This window comes from Lithobates pipiens, unplaced genomic scaffold (assembly GCF_037356315.1).
Source record: "Lithobates pipiens isolate NorthernLeopardFrog02 unplaced genomic scaffold, aLitPip1_a1.2 Scaffold_19, whole genome shotgun sequence".
Taxonomy (NCBI): Eukaryota; Metazoa; Chordata; class Amphibia; order Anura; family Ranidae; genus Lithobates; species Lithobates pipiens.
In genome coordinates, this window is record NW_027507764.1 from 326,851,477 (window position 1) to 326,872,945 (window position 21,469).

At 39.9% G+C, this 21,469-nt stretch overlaps 1 protein-coding gene across 2 annotated transcripts in view; it reads left to right on the plus strand.

The window, feature by feature from the left end:
• LOC143996781 (cadherin-6-like) overlaps positions 1-21,469 on the plus strand; it is a 495,985-nt gene that overhangs the window by 294,673 nt on the left and 179,843 nt on the right. The gene's annotated exons all lie outside the window — the stretch shown is intronic.

The window sequence follows — 21,469 nt, forward strand, 5'->3', positions numbered from 1 at the left end:
CAACACAACTATGTGTCTAACAATACATAGCATCTGTATTATATCTGTTATTATTTCTAGTTATCTTTAATATGTATTGTCTGATTATTTTTATTATGTCTAATAGAGATAGATATATAGATAGATAGATAGATAGATAGATAGATAGATAGATAGATAGATAGATAGATAAATCCATAGATAGATAGATAGATAGATAGATAGATAGATAGATAGATAGATAGATAGATAGATAGATAGATAGATAGATAGATAGATAGATAGATAGATAAATCAATAGATAGATAGATAGATAGATAGATAGATAGATAGATAGATAGATAGATAGATAGATAGATAGATAGATAAATCAATAGATAGATAGATAGATAGATAGATAGATAGATAGATAGATAGATAGATAGATAGATAGATAGATAGAGATTTGTAAATAGGGATTTTAAATTCAATTTTAGGGAAACCACTGCTCCTTCTTTGGGAACACCTCACTTTTCTTGCCAAGGGTATCTTGACTATTCAACCAGTAAGTAAGATACTATATGCCTCTTTTAGAAAAAAATATAAAAATTACAAACTTGGCATTAAGTAGAAATATTACAAATTTTTTATTTGCAGATTTTGTACACCATCACGTGTATCAAATCCTACAATTATAAAAAATTATAAAAATTGCAAACTTGGCATTAAGTAGAAATATTACAATTATTTTTATGTGCAGAGATTTGGTATGGCATTAAGAGTATCAAATCCTACAATTCGAAAAAATTCTAAAAATTGCAGACTTGGCATTAAGTAAAAATATTACACATTTTTAATGTGCAGAGATTTGGTATAGCATTAATAGTATCAAATCCTACAATTAGATAAAAAATATAAAAAATGCAAACTTGGCATTAAAGTGGATGTAAACCCGAAAAAAAATTAAAAAATTATGTCATAATGTAGAGTATAAGATTTCCTATCATTTGAGCCCAGTCTTGCCACAAAGAGTTAATCCATCTCTGAGCAATCCCCTTTTGTTGTGCAGTCAGATAAATCTTGACAAACAGAGAAAAACGTTGTCAAATCCTCTCCCTTGCTGTGAGTGACGGGTGATTTACATATCTCATACACTAGCCTAAGAGACATGCATTATTTTTTAATTCCCTCCCACTCCTTTCTTCTGCTGCTCTGCCAGGATTGGATGTTCCCCACCTCAGCATGATTGGGCATGCTGAAGTCATGTGGATACTTTCTTGTCTTTTCACTGGATGTTAGTGATCACAGCAGAAGTTCAGTGTAAGAAATACACAGGAAAAAATGCATTTTGACAAGGGGAGTGTAGAGGTGGGCGGGGAGTCTACTGACATCACGACTCCACCCACCGAGCTCCAGATAACAGACTCACCCACAGAATCTGCAGTTTTTCGGGTCTCATCACAGACAGAGGGGAGACATTTGACAGGTAAAGATACATGCAGGAGGCATGTATATCCTTATAGATAACCCCTATGGCAGTAGTTTAGAAAGGATGTGACACTGGGTTTACATCCACTTTAAATAGAAATATAAAAATAAAATTCTGTGCAGAGATCTGGTATAACATTAATAGTATCAAATCCTACAATTAGAAAAATGTATAAAAGTTACAAACTTGGCATTAAGTAGAAATATTACACATTTTTTATGTGCAGAGATTTGGTATGGCATTAATAGTATCAAATCCTACAATTAGGAAAAAATATAAAAATTGCAAACTTGGCATTAAGTAGAAATATAAAAAGAAATTCTGTGCAGAGATTTGGTATGGAATTAATAGTATCAAATCCTACAATTACATTAAAGTGATTGTAAAGGTAAAACAAAAAAAATAACAATAGAATTGCACAGAGCGGCCGTGAACCTCCTCTTCTCGGGCCCCCCCTCCCCCCCCACTGGTGCTCCTGGCCCCTCCTCTCAGTCCCGTGCCGTGCTTCCCATGATTTGTACTTGTGCTTGTTTGCTCCTGAGTCACACTGCTGTGTCCATTGACACAGACAGCAGGACTCGGCCTCGTTACCTGCTCCCTCCTCATTGGCTTTGATTGACAGCACTGGGAGCCAATGGCTTACGATGTCCCAGCAAAGGCAGCGAGACCTGGAAGTGAGGGGAGAGAAGAGCTGCAGACGTGCATGGAGCTGGATCGAATGCAGCTCAAGTAAGTAAAGGGGGAGGTGGTGCTGATGCCTAAACATTTTTTACCTTAATGCATTAAAGTTAAAAAAATGTAGGCTTCAGAACCAATTTAAGTGTCGGTTCACACTGCAATCGCACAGGAACTAGCTGTTTCTTTGCGATTCCTGTGTGATCCAGTGTAATGTGATTTTCAGCCCTTTCAATTGAGTGGAATTTCCACACCGCACTCTGGTGTGGACGGGCACTAAGACAAGTTTCTGTTTTCTGTCATATTTATCCCAATAGATAGATACAATGTGATGATATCAGACCAGAGGTGGCCAGATTCCCTCAAGGATATTATTGGAAAGAAGGAAGATACTGCTCTGCTTGAAATTCATCCTATGAAAGCATTCTATATTCTTCTGTACCATACAATTTGTCCTGTGGAGAAGCACAGAGAGCTCTTGGTTTGCAGTCTGCTTTGCTTTCTATTAAATGCTTGTTGCACAGAGGGTGGCCACACGCACTGTCTGTTCTGTGAAGTCAATAGACAATTTTTACAGGACTTACATAGGACAGATGCAGAAACACACATACATGGCATCCCCACTATGAACCCCTTAGATTTCCAGCACTTACAAATTTGCAGACGTTTCATTGATATACACAAATACCCACCCCTTACCACTAAGCTATAGAACTTTGTATTAGTGTTTTTTATGTATTAATTATTTTATATATTAATGTATTTTATGAATTAAAGCGGGACTGTACTGGGGAAAAAAATATTAAAAGCCAGCAGCTATAAATACTACAGCTGCTGACTTTTAATAAATGGACACTCATCTGTCCCGGGGTCCAGCGATGCCGGTGTCTTGTCATATAACGTCCTCTATCCGATAGTGTCCGCTGCATACTGCGTATGCGCAGTGCACAGCAACATAGATTCCGAAAATTGCCGAGGATGAACGGCGCTTGCGCCGTGAGTCCAGGTTCTAGCCCCATCATCCAAGTGGACATAGAGTAGGAATAAAAAAGAGCCGAGCGCAGCGAGGCCGAGCCCGAAGCGTGGCGAGCCAAGCTCGCCCGCGAGGGGCCCTCTAAAATTCACAAACCTATGTCCGCTTGGATGGTGGGGCTACCACCTCCACTCACGGCGCGGGCGCCGTTCAGCTTCGGAGACTTTCCGAAGCTTCGTCTGCACTATTTGATGGCCGGACACTATACGGCAGAACACCGGCAGCCGAGGCCTATCGACCGCTCGGCTCTCGGCTGCTGCCGCCACCATTCTAGGTGAGGGAATCAGGAAGTGAAGCGAATCGGCTTCACTTCCCGGTTCCCTACTGCGCATGCGCGAGTCGCGCAGCGCAATAGGAATTGTCCGCGCTGTCTCTGGGACCCGTGTGTGTCCCAGCAGACAGCGCGGCAGGACAGGAAGAGGCATAGACTCTTTGACAGGTATCTCCACCCCCCTCCCCCCTGAAAGGTGCCAATTGTGACACCGGAGGGGGGGAGGGTTCCGATCAGCGGAAGTTCCACTTTAGGGTGGAACCCTGCTTTAAGGTAAAAAAAACACAAAACCTTCTTATTGCAACTCCCCCTCAGCCCCCCTTATATTTACTTAAAGCAGTAAATATTCCACCCAACTTTAAAAGGTGGCCTTAAACTAAGACCACCCCTCCACCCCACGTATTTATATATATATATATATATATATATATATATATATATATATATATATATATATATATATATATATATATATATATAGTGCGTTGCGAAAGTATTCGGCCCCCTTGAACTTTTCAACCTTTTGCCACATTTCAGGCTTCAAACATAAAGATATAACATTTTTATTTTTTGTGAAGAATCACCAACAAGTGAGACACAATTGTGAAGTGGAACAAAATCTATTGGATTTTTGAAACTTTTTTAACTAATAAAAAAATGAAAAGTGGGGCGTGCAAAATTATTCGGCCCCCTTGCGTTAATACTTTGTAGAGCCACCTTTTGCTGCGATTACAGCTGCAAGTCGCTTGGGGTATGTCTCTATCAGTTTTGCACATCAAGAGACTAAAATTCTTGCCCATTCTTCCTTGCAAAACAGCTCGAGCTCAGTGAGGTTGGATGGAGAGCGTTTGTGAACAGCAGTTTTCAGCTCTTTCCACAGATTCTCGATTGGATTCAGGTCTGGACTTTGACTTGGCCATTCTAACACCTGGATACGTTTATTTGTGAACCATTCCTTTGTAGATTTTGCTGTATGTTTGGGATCATTGTTTAGTTGGAAGATAAATCTCCGTCCCAGTTTCAGGTCTTTTGCAGACTCCAACAGGTTTTCATCCAGAATGGTCCTGTATTTGGCTGCATCCATCTTCCCCTCAATTTTAACCATCTTCCCTGTCCCTGCTGAAGAAAAGCAGGCCCAAACCATGATGCTGCCACCACCATGTTTGACAGTGGGGATGGTGTGTTGAGGGTGATGAGCTGTGTTGCTTTTACGCCAAACATATCGTTTTGCATTGTGGGCAAAAAGTTTGATTTTGGTTTCATCTGACCAGAGCACCTTCTTCCACATGTTTGGTGTGTCTCCCAGGTGGCTTGTGGCAAACTTTAGACGAGACTTTTTATGGATATCTTTGAGAAATGGCTTTCTTCTTGCCACTCTTCCATAAAGGCCAGATTTGTGCAGTGTACGACTGATTGTTGTCCTATGGACAGACTCTCCCACCTCAGCTGTAGTTCTCTGCAGTTCATCCAGAGTGATCATGGGCCTCTTGGCTGCATCTCTGATCAGTCTTCTCCTTGTCTGAGCTGAAAGTTTACCAGGTCTTGGTAGATTTGCAGTGGTCTGATACTCCTTCCATTTCAAAATGATCGCTTGCACAGTGCTCCTTGGGATGTTTAAAGCTTGGGAAATCTTTTTGTATCCAAATCAGGCTTTAAACTTCTCCACAACAGTATTACGGACCTGCCTGGTGTGTTCCTTGGTCTTCATGATGCTCTCTGCGCTTTCAACAGAACCCTGAGACTATCACAGAGCAGGTGCATTTATACAGAGACTTGATTACACACAGGTGGATTCTATTTATCACCATCAGTCATTTAGGACAACATTGGATCATTCAGAGATCCTCGCTGAACTTCAGGAGTGAGTTTGCTGCACTGAAAGTAAAGGGGCCGAATAATTTTGCACGCACCACTTTTAAGTTTTTTATTTGCTAAAAAAGTTTAAAATATCCAATAGATTTTGTTCCACTTCACAATTGTGTCCCACTTGTTCGTGATTCTTCACAAAAAATTAAAATTTTATATCTTTATGTTTGAAGCCTGAAATGTGGCAAAAGTTTGAAAAGTTCAAGGGGGCCGAATACTTTCGCAAGGCACTGTATATATATATAATTTATTTATTTATTTTTCTATCTTTTAAGAAGTACAAAGGTGTACTTCAGTCCCAGCTGGGCTGCAGCAAAGTACGTGATTTCCTCTTCTGCGGTGAGCCCTCCTCCTTCTCCCCCGCTGTGTGGACCTGTGTGTGTCCCAAAAAGATGAGGTGGCCATTCAGAAAGCTCTGTGCGACTTGTGTATTCACAGTAGGAAACCGGCTGTGAAGCCTGAAGGCTCCACTGCCGGTTTCCCTTAGCTGTAATGGTGGCGCCTGCACCCATCCGGGGGGGGGGGGGGCACATCATGGGCTCCCTGGACAGGTAAGTGTCCTGATTAAGTACTTGTAGCTGCTGACTTTAAAAAAAAAAAACTGGAACTCCGCTTTAATCCCAATCTCGATCCAGCGCTGTGCCCGAGAGCCCAGTGCTTTTCATTATTCACACCACTCCATGCTACACAAGTTGCTGTACATTCTATACTGCACACCACTCTATACACTGTGCTATACGTTCTATACTCCATTACACACCACTCTGTACAATGTGATGTTTATTCCTTATGTACACCTCTTTAGTTTGTTCACTGTGCTTTTTGCATTACACACAGTACTGTGCCACTTTTTACACTGTGCTGTACTTTATATGCTCTACACTGCTCCACTATGTACACTCTGATGTAAGCTAAAGTGTGCACCACTCATCTATGTGCACTGTGGAATTTAGTTGTTTACTGCAATTACTGCACACCTTTCCACTTTGTACAATGTGTTGTGTATTATATACTTTAGACTGTACCACTCTGTACACCGTGCAGTACATTGTGTACTTCTTACAGGTCCAGTCTGTGCCCCACACCTTTTTATTATATTGCACTCTGTACACTGTACTGTGCATTTTGTATTCCTCACTGCTTCACTCTGTACACAGTGCTGTCTATTCCTTACTGTACTCTGCTGTGCTTTGCATACACATAGGCTATACAGTCCACACCACTTCACTCTTTACCCAATACTATGCATTGCTTACTCCATTTGTACAATGTGTTGTACAGTCTGTACTCTGCTCAGCTCAGTGTGTTATACATACTATACCTTTACTATAACTTTTATTCCAGAAATTCTTGGAATGGGTGTATAGGTTGTAATTCTAGTGTGTTTGCGGAAGTTTTGCTGAAAAGTGTGTACTGAGTGTGTATTAATCTACATGTACTACAATAACATTGTCAGTTATGGTGTTGTAAAAAGAAACAGTGGGGTTGATTTACCAAAGGCAAATCGACTGTGCACTTTGTAAGTACTGTTCACTCTGCAAGGGCACTTGCCCCAGAGCTTAGTAAATGAGCTCTCCTGACTTCCATCATCCATTCATATGCATATTTTCCCTGCATGTGATTGGGTAATTTTTTCAAAATAAAGCTTTACCTCATGTATTAAGCTCTGAAGCAAACGCCCTTGCAGAGTGCACAGTTTATGTGCCTTTGATAAATAAACCCCAGTGCATCCATGGCATACCTTTAGACTTTGCTAGGTATGCTTGTAATTTATCCTTAAAAAAATAAATGCAGACCTCTCAGAAAGTCATCTAATAGAGTAGGAATGAAAATTCTGGGATATTCTACTGCAACCAAACAAATGAACATATTGAAACTGGCAGGTTCATTTTGGACAGGATTTTTTGGCATTTGGATCTCTTAATGCGATGTATACCTTGGTATAGTGAAGTCTAAGCCCAAATGCTATTTATACCCTATTCTTCACACCTTAGAAGAGTGGATTACCTAGAAATAAAATCTCAGACCTATTCCTGCACAGACATTACTCTGATTCTATTCCAAAGCTCAAAGTTGTCTCCATGCAGGATTGCAAGTTGACGACTTCTCTATTGCAAACATATGGGGGAAATATGGGGGAAAAGGCCATACATTTTCCAAACCAATGGGCCCCTCTAACTCAAAACTGGTCCTGAGCACCATGTGCCCTGGTTTTGACCACATATGCTGGGTTGGGGCATCTGCTGATTTGAAGTATACTGTACAAATTGCACGGGGAAAGGTAGATGGGGGGGTTGTTAGAATAAGGTGATATTAACATATTGTCATTCTTTAACCACAAATTAAATCTTTTCTTGACCCAAACCCTAAACTAACCCTAAACAAAAGCTAATAATGCTCTGCAGTTCATAAATTCAATAAGCGTTTTGCATTCTATTTACAAAATTTAAGACATTTAAGGAGGAGGTCCAAGTGAAAAGAACTCCCCGCTCCAGGTGTAACTGATACACCCACTAGAATACACACCTGAGTGCTGGCCTGGCTCACTTCCATGATAAATCGTCAAAATAAGAAGCAGCTGCACCTCATGTGGGCTCCAAGTAAACTTTTTTGGAATATCAAATATTCAAAATGATACCAGAGAACACTAGCAGTGGTCAAGGTAGATGTGTTTCACACAACAGAAATGTGCTTAATCAATAATGATCAGTGGTCAAGGTAGACATGTTTCACACAACAGAAATGTACTTAATCAGTAATGATCAATGATCAAAGTAGATACGTTTCACACAACAGAAATGTGCTTAATCAGAAATGATCTGTCGTCAAGGTAGATGCATTTCACACAACAGAAATGTGCTTAATCAATAATGATCAATGGTCAAGGTAGACACGTTTCACACAACAGAAATTTGCTTAATCAGTAATGATCAGTGGTCAAGGTAGACACGTTTCACACAACAGAAATGTGCTTAATCAGTTATGATCAGTGGTCAAGGTAGACACGTTTCACACAACAGAAATGTGCTTAATCAGTAATGATCAGTGGTCAAGCTAGACATGTTTCACACAACAGAAATGTGCTTAATCAGTAATGATCTGTCGTCAAGGTAGATGCATTTCACACAACATAAATGTGCTTAATCAATAATGATCAGTGGTCAAGGTAGACGCGTTTCACACAACAGAAATGTGCTTAATCAGTAATGATCAGTGGTTAAGGTAGATGTGTTTCACACAACAGAAATGTGGTTAATCAGTAATGATCAGTGGTCAAGGTAGACATGTTTTGCACAACAGAAATGTGCTTAATCAGTAACGTTTAAACACATTTCTGTTGTGTGAAACGTGTCTACCTTGACCACTGCTGGTGTTCTCTGGTGTAATTTTGGATATATTTATATTCCAATAAATTTTACTTGGAACAGATGAACATTACAGTCTCCCTTCCTCCAATCACAAAATGCCTTGTTTCTATGAAAAAAATGCAAGACATTTACTGAATGGATGACCCACTATCATCTGTGCACTTCAATCAGATGTGTAAGTCTCAGTTTTACAGAACACTTCAGGCTACACAAATGGTCCATGCTTCATTAGTGCTAATTTATTTTTACAGAGTATATGCCCTGTAGATGGTTTGACCTATAAAATGTTATACAAGTTCTGTGTAAATTGTTGGCACTATATAAATACCTGTAATAAATAAAATATAGATAAATAGTACATTAATTGAAAGATTTTTTTTACTTGTCTACAACACAAGATAACATTGCTTAAAAAGGTGTATCCCTACTAAAACATAAATATATGTTATATACGTGCAAAGGGTATAAGCGACTTTTCTTGAGGAAAATATATTCTGGAGAACTGTAATAATCCCGTTAAGCTATAATTAATGGGAGAATAGGAAAATCATTATAGAATGTTTACTTTTGCCTTTTGGTCAGAAACATTGTTTAAACATAGCAATTAGGGACAAAAAAAAATAGAAACATCACAAGGTAAAAAAAAAAAATCACAACTGTTACAAGTCAGTATAATGAAGCATATAATCAAGATTAAAAGGAAACAGCAATTCGCACAAAAAAAAAGAAGGTTTTAATAGGCCGATAAAAGTGTTCAAAGGCAGAGCTTTCACAAGTGTGTATCTGCTCTTATGATGACAGTTGTTATAATGGAGCAGCACAGATGAACAATGGTAAAACATAGTTCCACAAATCAGATCCGTTGATCTTCCAGACTGCAGCATAGAAAGAAGAGCAGATAATTAGTTCTCATTAAGGCTGGCTTTGTAGACAGAGATAATGACCCAAGTGCACATAAGTGTCTGTTTGTCGTTTCTCTTATGACTCGGTGGTCATGCAGGCATACTATAGGCTTTGAACCATTTAACGTATATTCCAATTTTATTTTTTTTTTATTTTTTTTTTAGTGCCTGGTAAAATTCTAAAGAAGGCTTTATAATACCAGCCACAAATGTTTTATTGTTTATTTTTTTATATATTTTGTTATATAGTTTTATAGTTTTGACATCTCTAATGCCTATACGTTGAGAATGACATTCAGTAACAGGAATCAATTATGAAACAAAATAATTTTTTTTTATATTTTTGAGACAAAATGAATGCTGTATATATTTGAAACAGAATGACTTACTAATATTTTTCTATCAACAAAACAAACATTTATGAAGGTGATTTATTGCAAAAACAAACAAATAACTTGGCGAAGATCAATGTGCACTGTATTCATGTAGACAACATTAAAGCTGTGTATTATGATGAACAATTGCAAGGATTTGGTAAGATTCCTAGGATTTGCCTCGTTTCTTGTTAAGCACACAGATACTCCCTTATTAACCTAATGGAATTTTTTGAAAACATACCCGGTGCTCAGTGTGGATAAATTAGGAGGGCATAGTACAGAAAGAACTGTATTAACAGAGACAGGAAATTTCTAAAGCTACTTCCGAATTGTACTACTGTATGAATTTGCTTTAAATATATAGCTCTAGAGCCACAGATAAACACGTTGGCATTCATATCTGTTTTTTTTTTTCATACCCCGCATGTCCTGTTGTGTGCATCAGCGCTAAAGTAATACATTTAATGAAACGCGCTCTCCGCATCACATGAATGAAGAGCATTTCATAATTATCTGTGCATTACCCTACTTTTCACCATATGCCACTGCATTCATTCATTAGCTGATTGACATATTTAACCTTGCACATCAGAAGTGCAGGAAATGGCACATATCTGAAAGAGGGACATTTTCCTGTTGATAAAAAGGGATTGGTATTTTCATATTGAAGATTATAATGATGCACTAGAGTATAATGAGCGCTAGTGTAAAGAAGTTTATCTGTTCGAGGGAATTATGCAAAAAGCCATTTTTTTTTTTTAACGGCAATGTGTCATATTGAACTTCCTGGCTTTGGATAGTCATTGAAACACAGCTTCTCATATAAGAAGAACGTTTTTTTTTAACTAGGCTGGAAGTTCTAATTTAGTGAACGATGTTCTTTAAGAGGTGATAAGTCAAAGAGCCTTTTTCTCCATGTGAAATCTGTCTTTTTTTGAATGTTACAGTAAGAAGAAAGAATAAAATAAATTCTAGGGATTTATGGCTGTAGATAAAGGGACGAGAGTTTCACTTTTCATTGTAATGTGACTTGGACAGCTCTCCATTGTTATATGCAGATCTGACAACTGCTGTACATCTGTGTTTAGAATGCACAGATTAATCCAAAAAGTAATTATTATGTAGCACGCTCTTTCTGGCAGGGCATTTGTAATCTGTATTACTTATTAAACACAACATTGTGGGGGTTCATTCGTTTATTGTATAAAACGCTATTCATTTTCTGGCACTTCACTTGCTCAATAAAATAGAGGGCATCCCATGAGAGATAATCTGCTTGCAAGCACATGAGGTCATTAATGGCTGGAAAACACTTTTTAATTGTAGAATAAATCCATTATTTTGCATTACTATAATGTAATGTAACTGCGTGAGTCCACAGTGCCTGCTTGTCCATGCAAAGATGGAGGTTTTTTTTTCTGCACAGTCAAGAATTCAAGCACAATGAAGCTGACATTTAATTATTATTTGCCTTCTCGGGTTCCTCCTTCCCCCCCACCAATCAACATGCTAATGACATTTTTTAAATAAAATGTTTCTGTTTTCATTACATCTCTGCTTCTCATTGTAATATGGGCACATTGTGGTTGGTGGAAGAGTCTAGCAAGGTGCTATACATAGCTTCCTAAAAATATTATAGCACCCTGCCTTACTTCTCTCATAAGCCCTCAGCCTGGATGCAGTGACACAAATGCTGGGAAGGCTCTTGGGAGAAGTTTTGCAGATACCAAAATTCCTTGATTGTTAGTGTCAATCTGGAGAAGGATGTATTCCTAGACAGGCTGGATTTGCATGCATACCCTAGGTAACACAATTATGTGACACTAAGGCCGCATACACACGGGCGGATTGTCTGCCCAACTTAGTCCGCTGAACCGTGTTTCAGCGGACAATCCGCTCGTGTGTGGGCTTCAGCTGACTTTTTCAGCGGACAGTCTGACGGACTTTGTCTTTCGGAATTTCCGTAATTTTGTCCGTCCAAACTCGGTTTTGTCCGTCCAAACTTGGTTTCAGCGGACAGTCCGCTCGTGTGTAGGCAAGTTGTACGGACTAAGAATGGCGCATGCTCAGAAAGGATTTACACGGCCGAAGGTTGCATTGCAGTGTATTGGACGTCGTTTTTCTAGTCCCGTCGTAAGTGCTGTACACGTCATCGCGCACGTTTTCAGCGGACTGTCTGTTCATCGTGTGTGGTCAAGTCCGTTCATTCAAAATTTGGACGGACTGTCTGTCGGATTGTCTGACGAACTTAGTTGGGCAGACAATCCGCCCGTGTGTACGCGGCCTAAGTCTGGCCACATGAGCCATTTTTGTTTTCATTCAACAAGCAGGTTGAACAAAAGCAAATGACTAAATTTCCCCATCCACACACCCAATTTGGATGGGGGAATCCGTCAGAATACACTGTAGACAGAAAATTTTCCAACAGGCTGGTTGTACAAAGGGTAATCGATAGAACCACCGAAGTAATAATAAACAAATAGATGCAACTGCTCTGTAAACCGTGGGATCCTTGAACACAGCAACAGGTCCTTTGACAACAAGACCTGTTCAGGACAGTGAAGGAGATGCCGTGAGTGTCACTCAGCTGTTGGAAATCCAAGTGGTTGCCAACTAGGCAAAACAGTCCCTCTCAGTTGTATGTGACAAAGAAGAAGAGAGTTCAGGGATCAGAAACACATAAAATATACCTCTTGCATAAAAGAATATAATTAGCAATCACCTAGATAGGAGTTGAATATGTTTCAGGTAGTGTACTTCACCGCAGGTGATACCAAGGAAAAGATGGGACAAGTGTGAGTCATCCTCTACATTTCTACATTATTGTCAAGCCAAGAGGATGCCTCAGCAGCCATTTTAAAGAAATGAGCTTGACCACTTGCAGTGATTCTCAGCTTGGCAGGGTATAACATGGAATAGGACAGCCAAAGAAGTTGGATCATTTTCTTGGCTTCTGCAAATTTTGCCTGTTGTGGACTTTGCCTGAAAAGATACTTTTGCTCAGTTATACTGGGTATTGGCTTTGTCCCTGGTGAGATGAAGTATAATTTCTCAATCTTTATATTTCAAAAGGTGGGCAAACATGGGTCTTGGCAGGTGGTCCAATGATAAAGGCTGAGGTGGTGTTCTATGTGCATGCTCAACAGCGAAGAGAGGGGTGAATGCTTCCTTGCCAAATACCTCCAGTAGCTATTGTTACACAAACTCAGTGAGTCCCTACCCTCAACACCCTCAGGGAGGCCCACAATACATGCATTGTTACAACTGAGCCAATTTTCAGTGTCATATGTTTTATTGTTAGTGGTAGTAGCCATCTGAGAAATGATGTGGGCATCTCTAGCCAGGGAATCTTCAATGTCACTAATGTGACTTTCTGTAGCAGTGCTACACTCCCTGATTTTTTAACTCCCTCTAGTTACCAAAATGTTTCTTAAGGTTATTAACAGAAGGTGTGCACTTGACATGGCTGCCGTCTCCTGTATATCTTGCTCTGAAACAGGAGAGGGAGCAGAGTAATCCAGTAACAATGCCCCCTGTGTCCCTGAAAAGCTTTTGCGTAGAATACAACATGTCTCTAGCCGGGTACTTTCCTGGCTTTTTGGGTCATCATTTAAGCGGTTGGTATTAGTGGGGGAACCAGGAGGTTGCAGGTGCAGAGCAGGAATATTGTTGAAGGAAGGATTGATGCAGGGTAATCAGTGGGAGCTCTGTGAGGCTCATCAGCTCACAGTTTGTCCAAGGCAATGCCTTCCCTCAACTTCTGTAAAATTAGCCTGCCCATACTTGGATCGAAATTCATCCAGTCTCTGCTGAATCAGAAGCCAGATGATGCTGGATGTCCTCCAGCCAACTAATAAGGAGGGCTCTATCCGACTTTATGCAGCTTCAAATATATAATGTGAAAAGCTCATTGTTTGCAGTGAAATCAGAGTAAGCAATTACAGTACAGGAGAGGAGCCTGTACATAAGGTAAAGGTAAGATGAGACTTTGGCTATAAAAAAAAAACATATCTAGATAATATCTAGATAAGGAAAAAATTCTAAAGAAAAAAACAAAGCTTCTGTTTTGTGTATCAGAGATGGTTATAGCAATTCACCTGGTTTCTCTGCACAGACCTTCACTGTTGGAATTTAGAATACTGGGTCGCTGACCTGTGTCAAAATGTATATAAAATAAACCCAAGAATAATGTTATTATTTTGAGCTTACCAGTCCCTAGATGTGGCATCTACATTACTTTCTATTTTAGGCTTTTATTTTTTATGCTCACCTTCTAATCCTGCCAGTAACACACTTCCTGCCCTAGGGTGACAAACTCAGCGCAATATTGTCACCCTAGGATAGGACTGCAAAACACACACCCTTCCTCTTCTCCATAACATAGAGGAAAGGTAAAGACAAGGTTGCACAGCTTCAAATCCCGAGTGTGTTCCTCTGCTCCTTCTCACTGGATGCTGGCTTTAGGAGCCTTAATTTTTGCCATAGGGAGAGGTGTTTTAAGTCCAGGCATACAGCTGCGGACCAATGCTAACCCTGGGCAGAGGCAAAAAACACAGTAAGTTATCAGTTCACAAAAGGCTAATGATGGACCTGTAGAGAGAAGACAAGGCCATTGTTAAAGTTTGTGTACACCTTAAGTACACTTGGAGTTTTGAAGAAAAGTCAAAAGTCATTATCGACAAACACCTTCTAATTTAAAGTACTGAAGTAAGAAGGTCAGCATGAGAGCTGGACAAATAGCATTTTCAGAAGGAGAGGTCATCAGTAGTAGACTCCAAATTTCTCCCAGCTAGGTTCTTTTCATCTTAGTCTGCTTGCTTTGAATTGGGGCTCGCTAAGAACCAAAACATCTTACGGTAACATCTTTCGAGCCCTGAGCTGGTGTGTTTTAGGCAATCAGGACACACAGAGATAAAACACATTTATAGATGTAGGATTTAGAACAAAGACGAAACTTCAGGCCCATATGAGTTATACGCAAATCCTCTTTTAACTTGTGACATTTTTGGATCACAGTTTATTTTTCTTGAGTAGAGTAGAATAAATTATCATGTTAATGGAGAAATTATTAATGTATTAATGGACTCTTTCAAACTTTCTGTGGTGTCTACCCCCCCCCCCCCCCCCTCAAAAGCAGTTTGTGCTTTTGCAGGTATTTCTCCTGATGCCTGTTTCTTGTGCTTTTTTTTCTTGCTGAACAGCAACTTTGCATTGCAGGACTGTACCGCTAATGCAAGTCAAGCGGTACAATTTACTTAAATGGGAGAGCTTGATAATAAAAAGAAAAGAGAAGATGGCTAAAAAACCAAGGAGGTGCCTGTGATTTGCCAGAGAGATACAAGAAATGGACTTAGAGCTTCTCCCATAATTCAAAGTAAATCCAAAAAAATGGCACACTGATGCTATGTCTTTTTATTCTCCTGCATTGCTTAACCACAGTATAAATGCAAATGATCAGATAAATTACAGTCATTTGGGAAAGGCTTTTATAGAATAGTGGAAAGCCAAAGGAACAGAGGTAGGCAATCTTTTACACCTAAATTGGAAGAATTGTATAATTAAGTAGCTCAAAAAAGCTATGCATAAAGTAGAACATGGTTTTCTTCAGAATTTGCAGCAAAGTATACTTATTAGAACCACTTATTCATAGACTGGACTGGGAAGAAATCCTAAAAATACACACATTTTCTCTTCATGTGAAAGAAAAGAGCTAGTATGTAGCATGTTGTTTTTAAATCAAACAAAGGTGCCAGAAATAGCACTTGATAATCATATATTTCAAGCAATGGAAGCTGTAAGAGGATATTAGATTAATTACACAGCACAGAATCATTAAAAAAGGAGTAGAGACTGTTCAATTAGCAAAGTTGATGTTTATGGTGTTTACTGAGCTTAATAAATGACATAAAGTTGTGTTTACGTCAATCAATCAAGTTCTAGAAAGATAAAAAAAAGTTTTAGGGCTTCTTTACCTGTGGTACTGTCTGTCAAACAGGAAGGAGGTGACATAGCTGTCTATGTAACTTAAGAGGCAGTAGAAATGTAGCTTAACCACTTGTTTTTACCACCCCCCCCCCCATCAAACCACATGTGTAACTGGCATGAGCTTATTTCATCACTGTGCAGCCGACTCAGGACTCTTCTGTACAAGTGATCTGGGTGGCTGTAGAGTAACCCGATCACTTCTCCTGTGCTTACGGGTGTTAGCCTCAAGTCACGCTAAAATGCAGTGCAGGAAACCCAAGCATTGCATGCTTCCATGCTGGTGCTTCCATCTCCTCTATTCTTCTTCTGGGTTCAGTTTCTTTGACCAGTTTGATTGACAAAGTGCAATATCTTGAGAAGTTATAGTGACTTCAGTGAATGCTTTGCAGAAATCCTCCACCACTTGAGAGGAGGCTTACCAGATGTTATGGACCCAGTTAGGTATATACCTATGGAGTCACACGAGTTTATTGATGTAAATCCACACGAAAAAACAGCTGGCAAACTTGTAACTTCTCATGGGTACCAGAGTAGACAGAGAGATGGCCCAAAAATAGATGAAATGGCTATCCACCTTTTGGGGTGACTGAGGACAGAGATTCTTCCACGTATATTATAGGTCAAAAAGAAAATACAGCCTCATAGTGAAATACCGTTTAAAACTTTTATTAACATTAAAAGCATAAATGGGTACTCACATATTACAGGCAAATACAAGCATGGAATTAAAATCTGGCAATGCAGTGGCATCAACGAGCTCTTCCCGACGCGTTTCTCCTAAACAAGCATCATCTGGGGCTTGTATTTGCCTGTAATATGTGAGTACCCATTTATGATTTTAAAGGTAATAAAAGTTTTAAACGGTATTTCACTATGAGGCTGTATTTTCTTTTTGGCCTATAATATACCTGGAAGAATCTCTGTCCTCAGTCACCCCAAAAGGTGGATAGCCATTTCATCTATTTTTGGGCCATCTCTCTGTCTACTCTGGTACCCATGAGAAGTTACAAGTTTGCTGTTTTTTTCGTGTGGATTTACATCAATAAACTTGTGTGACTCACTAGGTATATACCTGACTGGGTCCAAAACATCTGGTAAACCTCCTCTCAAGTGGTGGTGGATTTCTGCAAATCATTCACCAAAGTCACTATAACTTCTCAAAATATTGCACTTTGTCACCAAATTGTTTCACTTATGGACTCTTAACACGTTCACTTTGGTGGATATACGTATATCAATTTTTTTTTTGTATATTTGGATATAGTGTTGTCTAAAACATAGAATCATTAATAGCGTTAATTTATGCAGAATTTTTTATCACTATTAAAGTTGATTCGATTTTTTACACTGGTAAAAGATTACATAGATATTGTCATATATATAATCTAAGCGCTGCACCTTTTTTATTATTTCACAACCTGGAAGTAACCTCTGACTGGTAGTGCAGAGGGGGTGCAACAGTAAATAGGGAATGCTAGTATGTATTTGGCTGTCATTAGATTAGGATGATTAAATAGAACATGTGTCCCATTATATCAGGACTCCCTATCAGAGTCCCTCCTTATATCAGGAGCCCTCATCAGAGTTTCCCCTTACATCATGGCTCCTATAAAAGACCCCCCTTACATCAGAAGTCCCTATCAGAGTGCCCCTTTACATCAACTGTCCCCATCTGAGTAACCCCTTACATCAAATGTTCCCATTGGAGCGCACCCCATATCAAATGCCCCCATCAGAGTCCCTCTTAAATCAATTGTCCTCATCAAGTCTCATGGATTAGTGGATGCATTCTCAGAGATCAAGGTGAACACAGCTAAACTCTGGGGTGGAAGGCACAGCCCATCCCAGTACCCCCTAGATCCAGGCCTGCTTCCTGCTATCAATTGGTTTTTAAAGTAAAGTTACACTTTAAGTAAATTAACCCTATTGCGTTCATATCCTCAACTCAGTTCCTCTGTAGGCTTTCTGCATTGAAGCATATCCAGACCACAAAACTAAAATGCAATATATTGCAGTTTACCAATTGCTTGGTGTGGTGGGTGCATTCGTTTTTTGTTTTTTTCAGGCTAAGAACGTTTTCAACAAGTACACAAAATACCTGTTGATCTTGCCAAAAAAAACTGAAAAAAAAAGAAAACTAGAGCAGCCACTAAATTGAATGTTTGGTAAGCTACAATATATTTTTTGGGGATTATATACGCTGCTATGGTGTGTGTTAAACGCGACTTATAATTGCAGTTTTGAAACAGCTTTTAAAAGTAATCTTTTTTTTGCATTCAAGTTGCATGACATTGTAAAACTTAACAGCATGACGGTTTTCTAATAAATATATACATAAAATTGTTTTTCTGGTGAATGCCAGAAACAGCAAGGATGAGACCCAAAGTAGCAGATACAGTAGGACACAAAATAAATAGGGGAGAGAAGGGCAAGGGCAAGAATGCAAAATCCCTGCTAGTGCTAGTAGGTATAGCTTTACACACCATAGAGATACAAGTATCTGAACCTGTTCTGCTACTATCCATAGTTTTAGGCACAGTCACATGACCAATAGCCTGTATTGCCAGCAGGTCCAGCCACAGTCCTGTTACCAGATCCAGCAGCAGAGTCAGCCACAGCCCTACAACTAGAACCGGTAGCAGCACCCGCAAACTCAAAGAGAACCAACAGCAGTAAGAAACATGGAAACAAGCTCTAAGCCACAAGCTTAAATATCACTACAATCACAAGCAGAGCCATGAGGCAGCAAAGCCTTCAACAGGGGGACAAACTCCCACAGAATAAGCAACAGAGCCTTGAGCCTTTCTGCTAGACCACAAACAGACTTATCACCACCCATGTCACTACTGTCACAAGCAGAACCACAAGCTCAGCCATAAGGCCAACAGCCAGTACCTTCGACAGAAGGACACACTCCTACAGAACAAGCAACAGAGCCTTGAGACTATCTGATAGACCACAAACAGACTTATCACCACCCATGTCACTACTATCACAAGCAGAACTACAAGCTCAGCCATAAGGCCAACCACCAGTACCTTCCATAGAAGGACACGCCTACAGAACAAGCAACGGAGCTTTGAACCTATCTGCTAGCGTAGACCACAAACGGAATTATCACCACCCACGTCACTACTGTCACAAGCACAACCACAAAGTCAGCCATAAGGCCAGCAGCCAGTACCTTCAACAGAATGACAAACTTCCACAGAACAAGTAACGGAGCTGCTAGACCAATTTTTCTCAACTCCAATCCTCAAGTACCCTCAACATTTCATGTTGTCAGGCTGTGTTTCCATTCTTTTGCACAGGTGATTTGATCAGTCCTTTCATCTGAGGGAAATCCTGAAAACATGACCTGTTGGGAGGACTGGAGTTGAGAAACATTTTACCAGACCACAAACAGATTTCTCACCAACCATTTCACTACTATCCCCAACAGACCCCCAAGCCCAGCCATGAGGCCAACAGCCAGGACCTTCAACAGAAGGACAAACTCCTACAAAACAAGAAAAAGCCTTGAGCCTATCCGTTAGACCACAAACAGAATTATCACCACCCGTGTCACTACGGTCATAAGCATAACCTCAAGGTCAGCACTCAGGAACATCATCAGAACCAAAAATTCCAAGAGAATAAGCAACAGAACCTTGTGCTCATGTCACTTGTGTCACAAAAAGAACCATATGCCCAGCCATGAGAAACACCAGTAAAAGCAGCTTTTGAGCTACCAGCAAGCACTCCCCAAGCCTGGAACTAGCCACAACTGAGCAGGACTCAACTTTTTTTTGCTTCGGGAGCCTGTCAATCCAAAATATGTTAGGTGCACAGAAATTTGACATTTTCTGAAATAGAATATGTAGTCTGCATGCAAAAAAAACCTTGCTTTATTTTTAGCATTTATTTGGATGACTGTCAGCTAAGACAGCAGTGACAAGTACTGTTTGTAGGAAGAAATAACAGACACTGTGAATGCCATCAGCAGATACAGATGTGCTATGAAACACTGCAAGATGCTATACCAGGACATTAAGTGTCAAGAAATAGCTCAATGAGCGAGGGCGTAAAAGCTAGTTTGGGTTGACATGAATTGATTTGTCCATGTACATGGCTGGGATTTGGGTCTGGATCTTTTCCTTTAGTTTTTCTGTCTGTTTTGTTATCTTTGTATTCTGCTAAACTTTAGACCACAACATTACCTGATATAGCTCACCAGGAAAAGAGGTTACAATGGTAACAAAGGGATCATATTCGACTGTATCTAAATTTTAGAGCCTAAATTGTTTTGTTCAACAAAACAAAAGTGTAAATTCGGAAAACACTAAGGCTGGGTTCACACCGCTGCGGCAGCGAGAACCGGATGTGATTCGCACCGCACTGCAGTGCAAATCACATCCGATCTCTGTGCGATGCGAGTTCAGCCATACAGATAGTATGGCTGAATTTGCATTGCACCCGCCGCAAACTCGCACGGGACCCTTTTTTTGGTCCGCAGCAGAATCGGATCGCATGCGATCCGATTCCTGTCCGAGTTTGCAGATCGCACTGCGATATGCGGACTGATCTGGGGGTGTCATTAACATTTCACTGACACTCCCAGCAGTCCGCATAGGGCAGTGTGAACTGCCGGCGGGAGGCATGCGATGCGGGAAAACACTGCGAATTTGCGGCGTTCCCGCATCGCTCCGGTGTGAACCCAGCCTAATATATATTTTTAAGCATCTCTAATGGCACTATGCTTACTTTCAATGAGTGATAGAGAAGAGTTATTTCATCTGTTCAATAATGTATTCACATATCCTATCACCAGATTTTGGCACATTTACGTAAATTGATGAGGGTTATTTACTAAAACTGCATAGTGTAAAATTTGGTGCAGCTCTGTATAGAAACCAATCAGCTTACAGTTTTAATTATGAAAGCTTAATTAAACAGGTTGATGTTAGAAGCTGATTGGCTACCATGCACAGCTGCACCAGATTCGGAGTGCTCCAATTTGAGTAAATCTTCAACATTTGCATTCCCCCCTTGTCCCTGTCGGCCTTTTTCCTGACCCAAAGACTTCAGTTGGTTGATTTGCCAGCCAGATATGGCATAGTTCCTGTGCAGGAGCAAAGGATTTACTACATGCTAGCATAGGGAAGGAGCATTTACACAGTCTCCTCTGCCATAAAAATGCTACCCGCTAACCCTTACCCTTTTCTTACCCTGTAAGAAAAAAAAAAAAAAACATATTTCACTTTAAGGCCTTTTTCACTTTAAAGGCCAGCAAGCTTTCTGGGAGCTTTGCAACATCTTTTTAATACCTTTCTGTACACTCTGCTCTATACAAGCTGAATCTAGTTTATATGCAGCCTACAGAAAATATGTCATCTCAGGAACATGGGGCATGGAGGCTTCCTTTTGACATTGTTAGCTGTCATGCTAATGTTCTACTACACAATTTGGAATCACTAGTCTAAAATTAGTATGCCAGTAAGAACTCCTGACAGCCAAGCAACTAATATTTTTAGGAAAAGTTTAGTGATGATTTCCACAAGTCTCT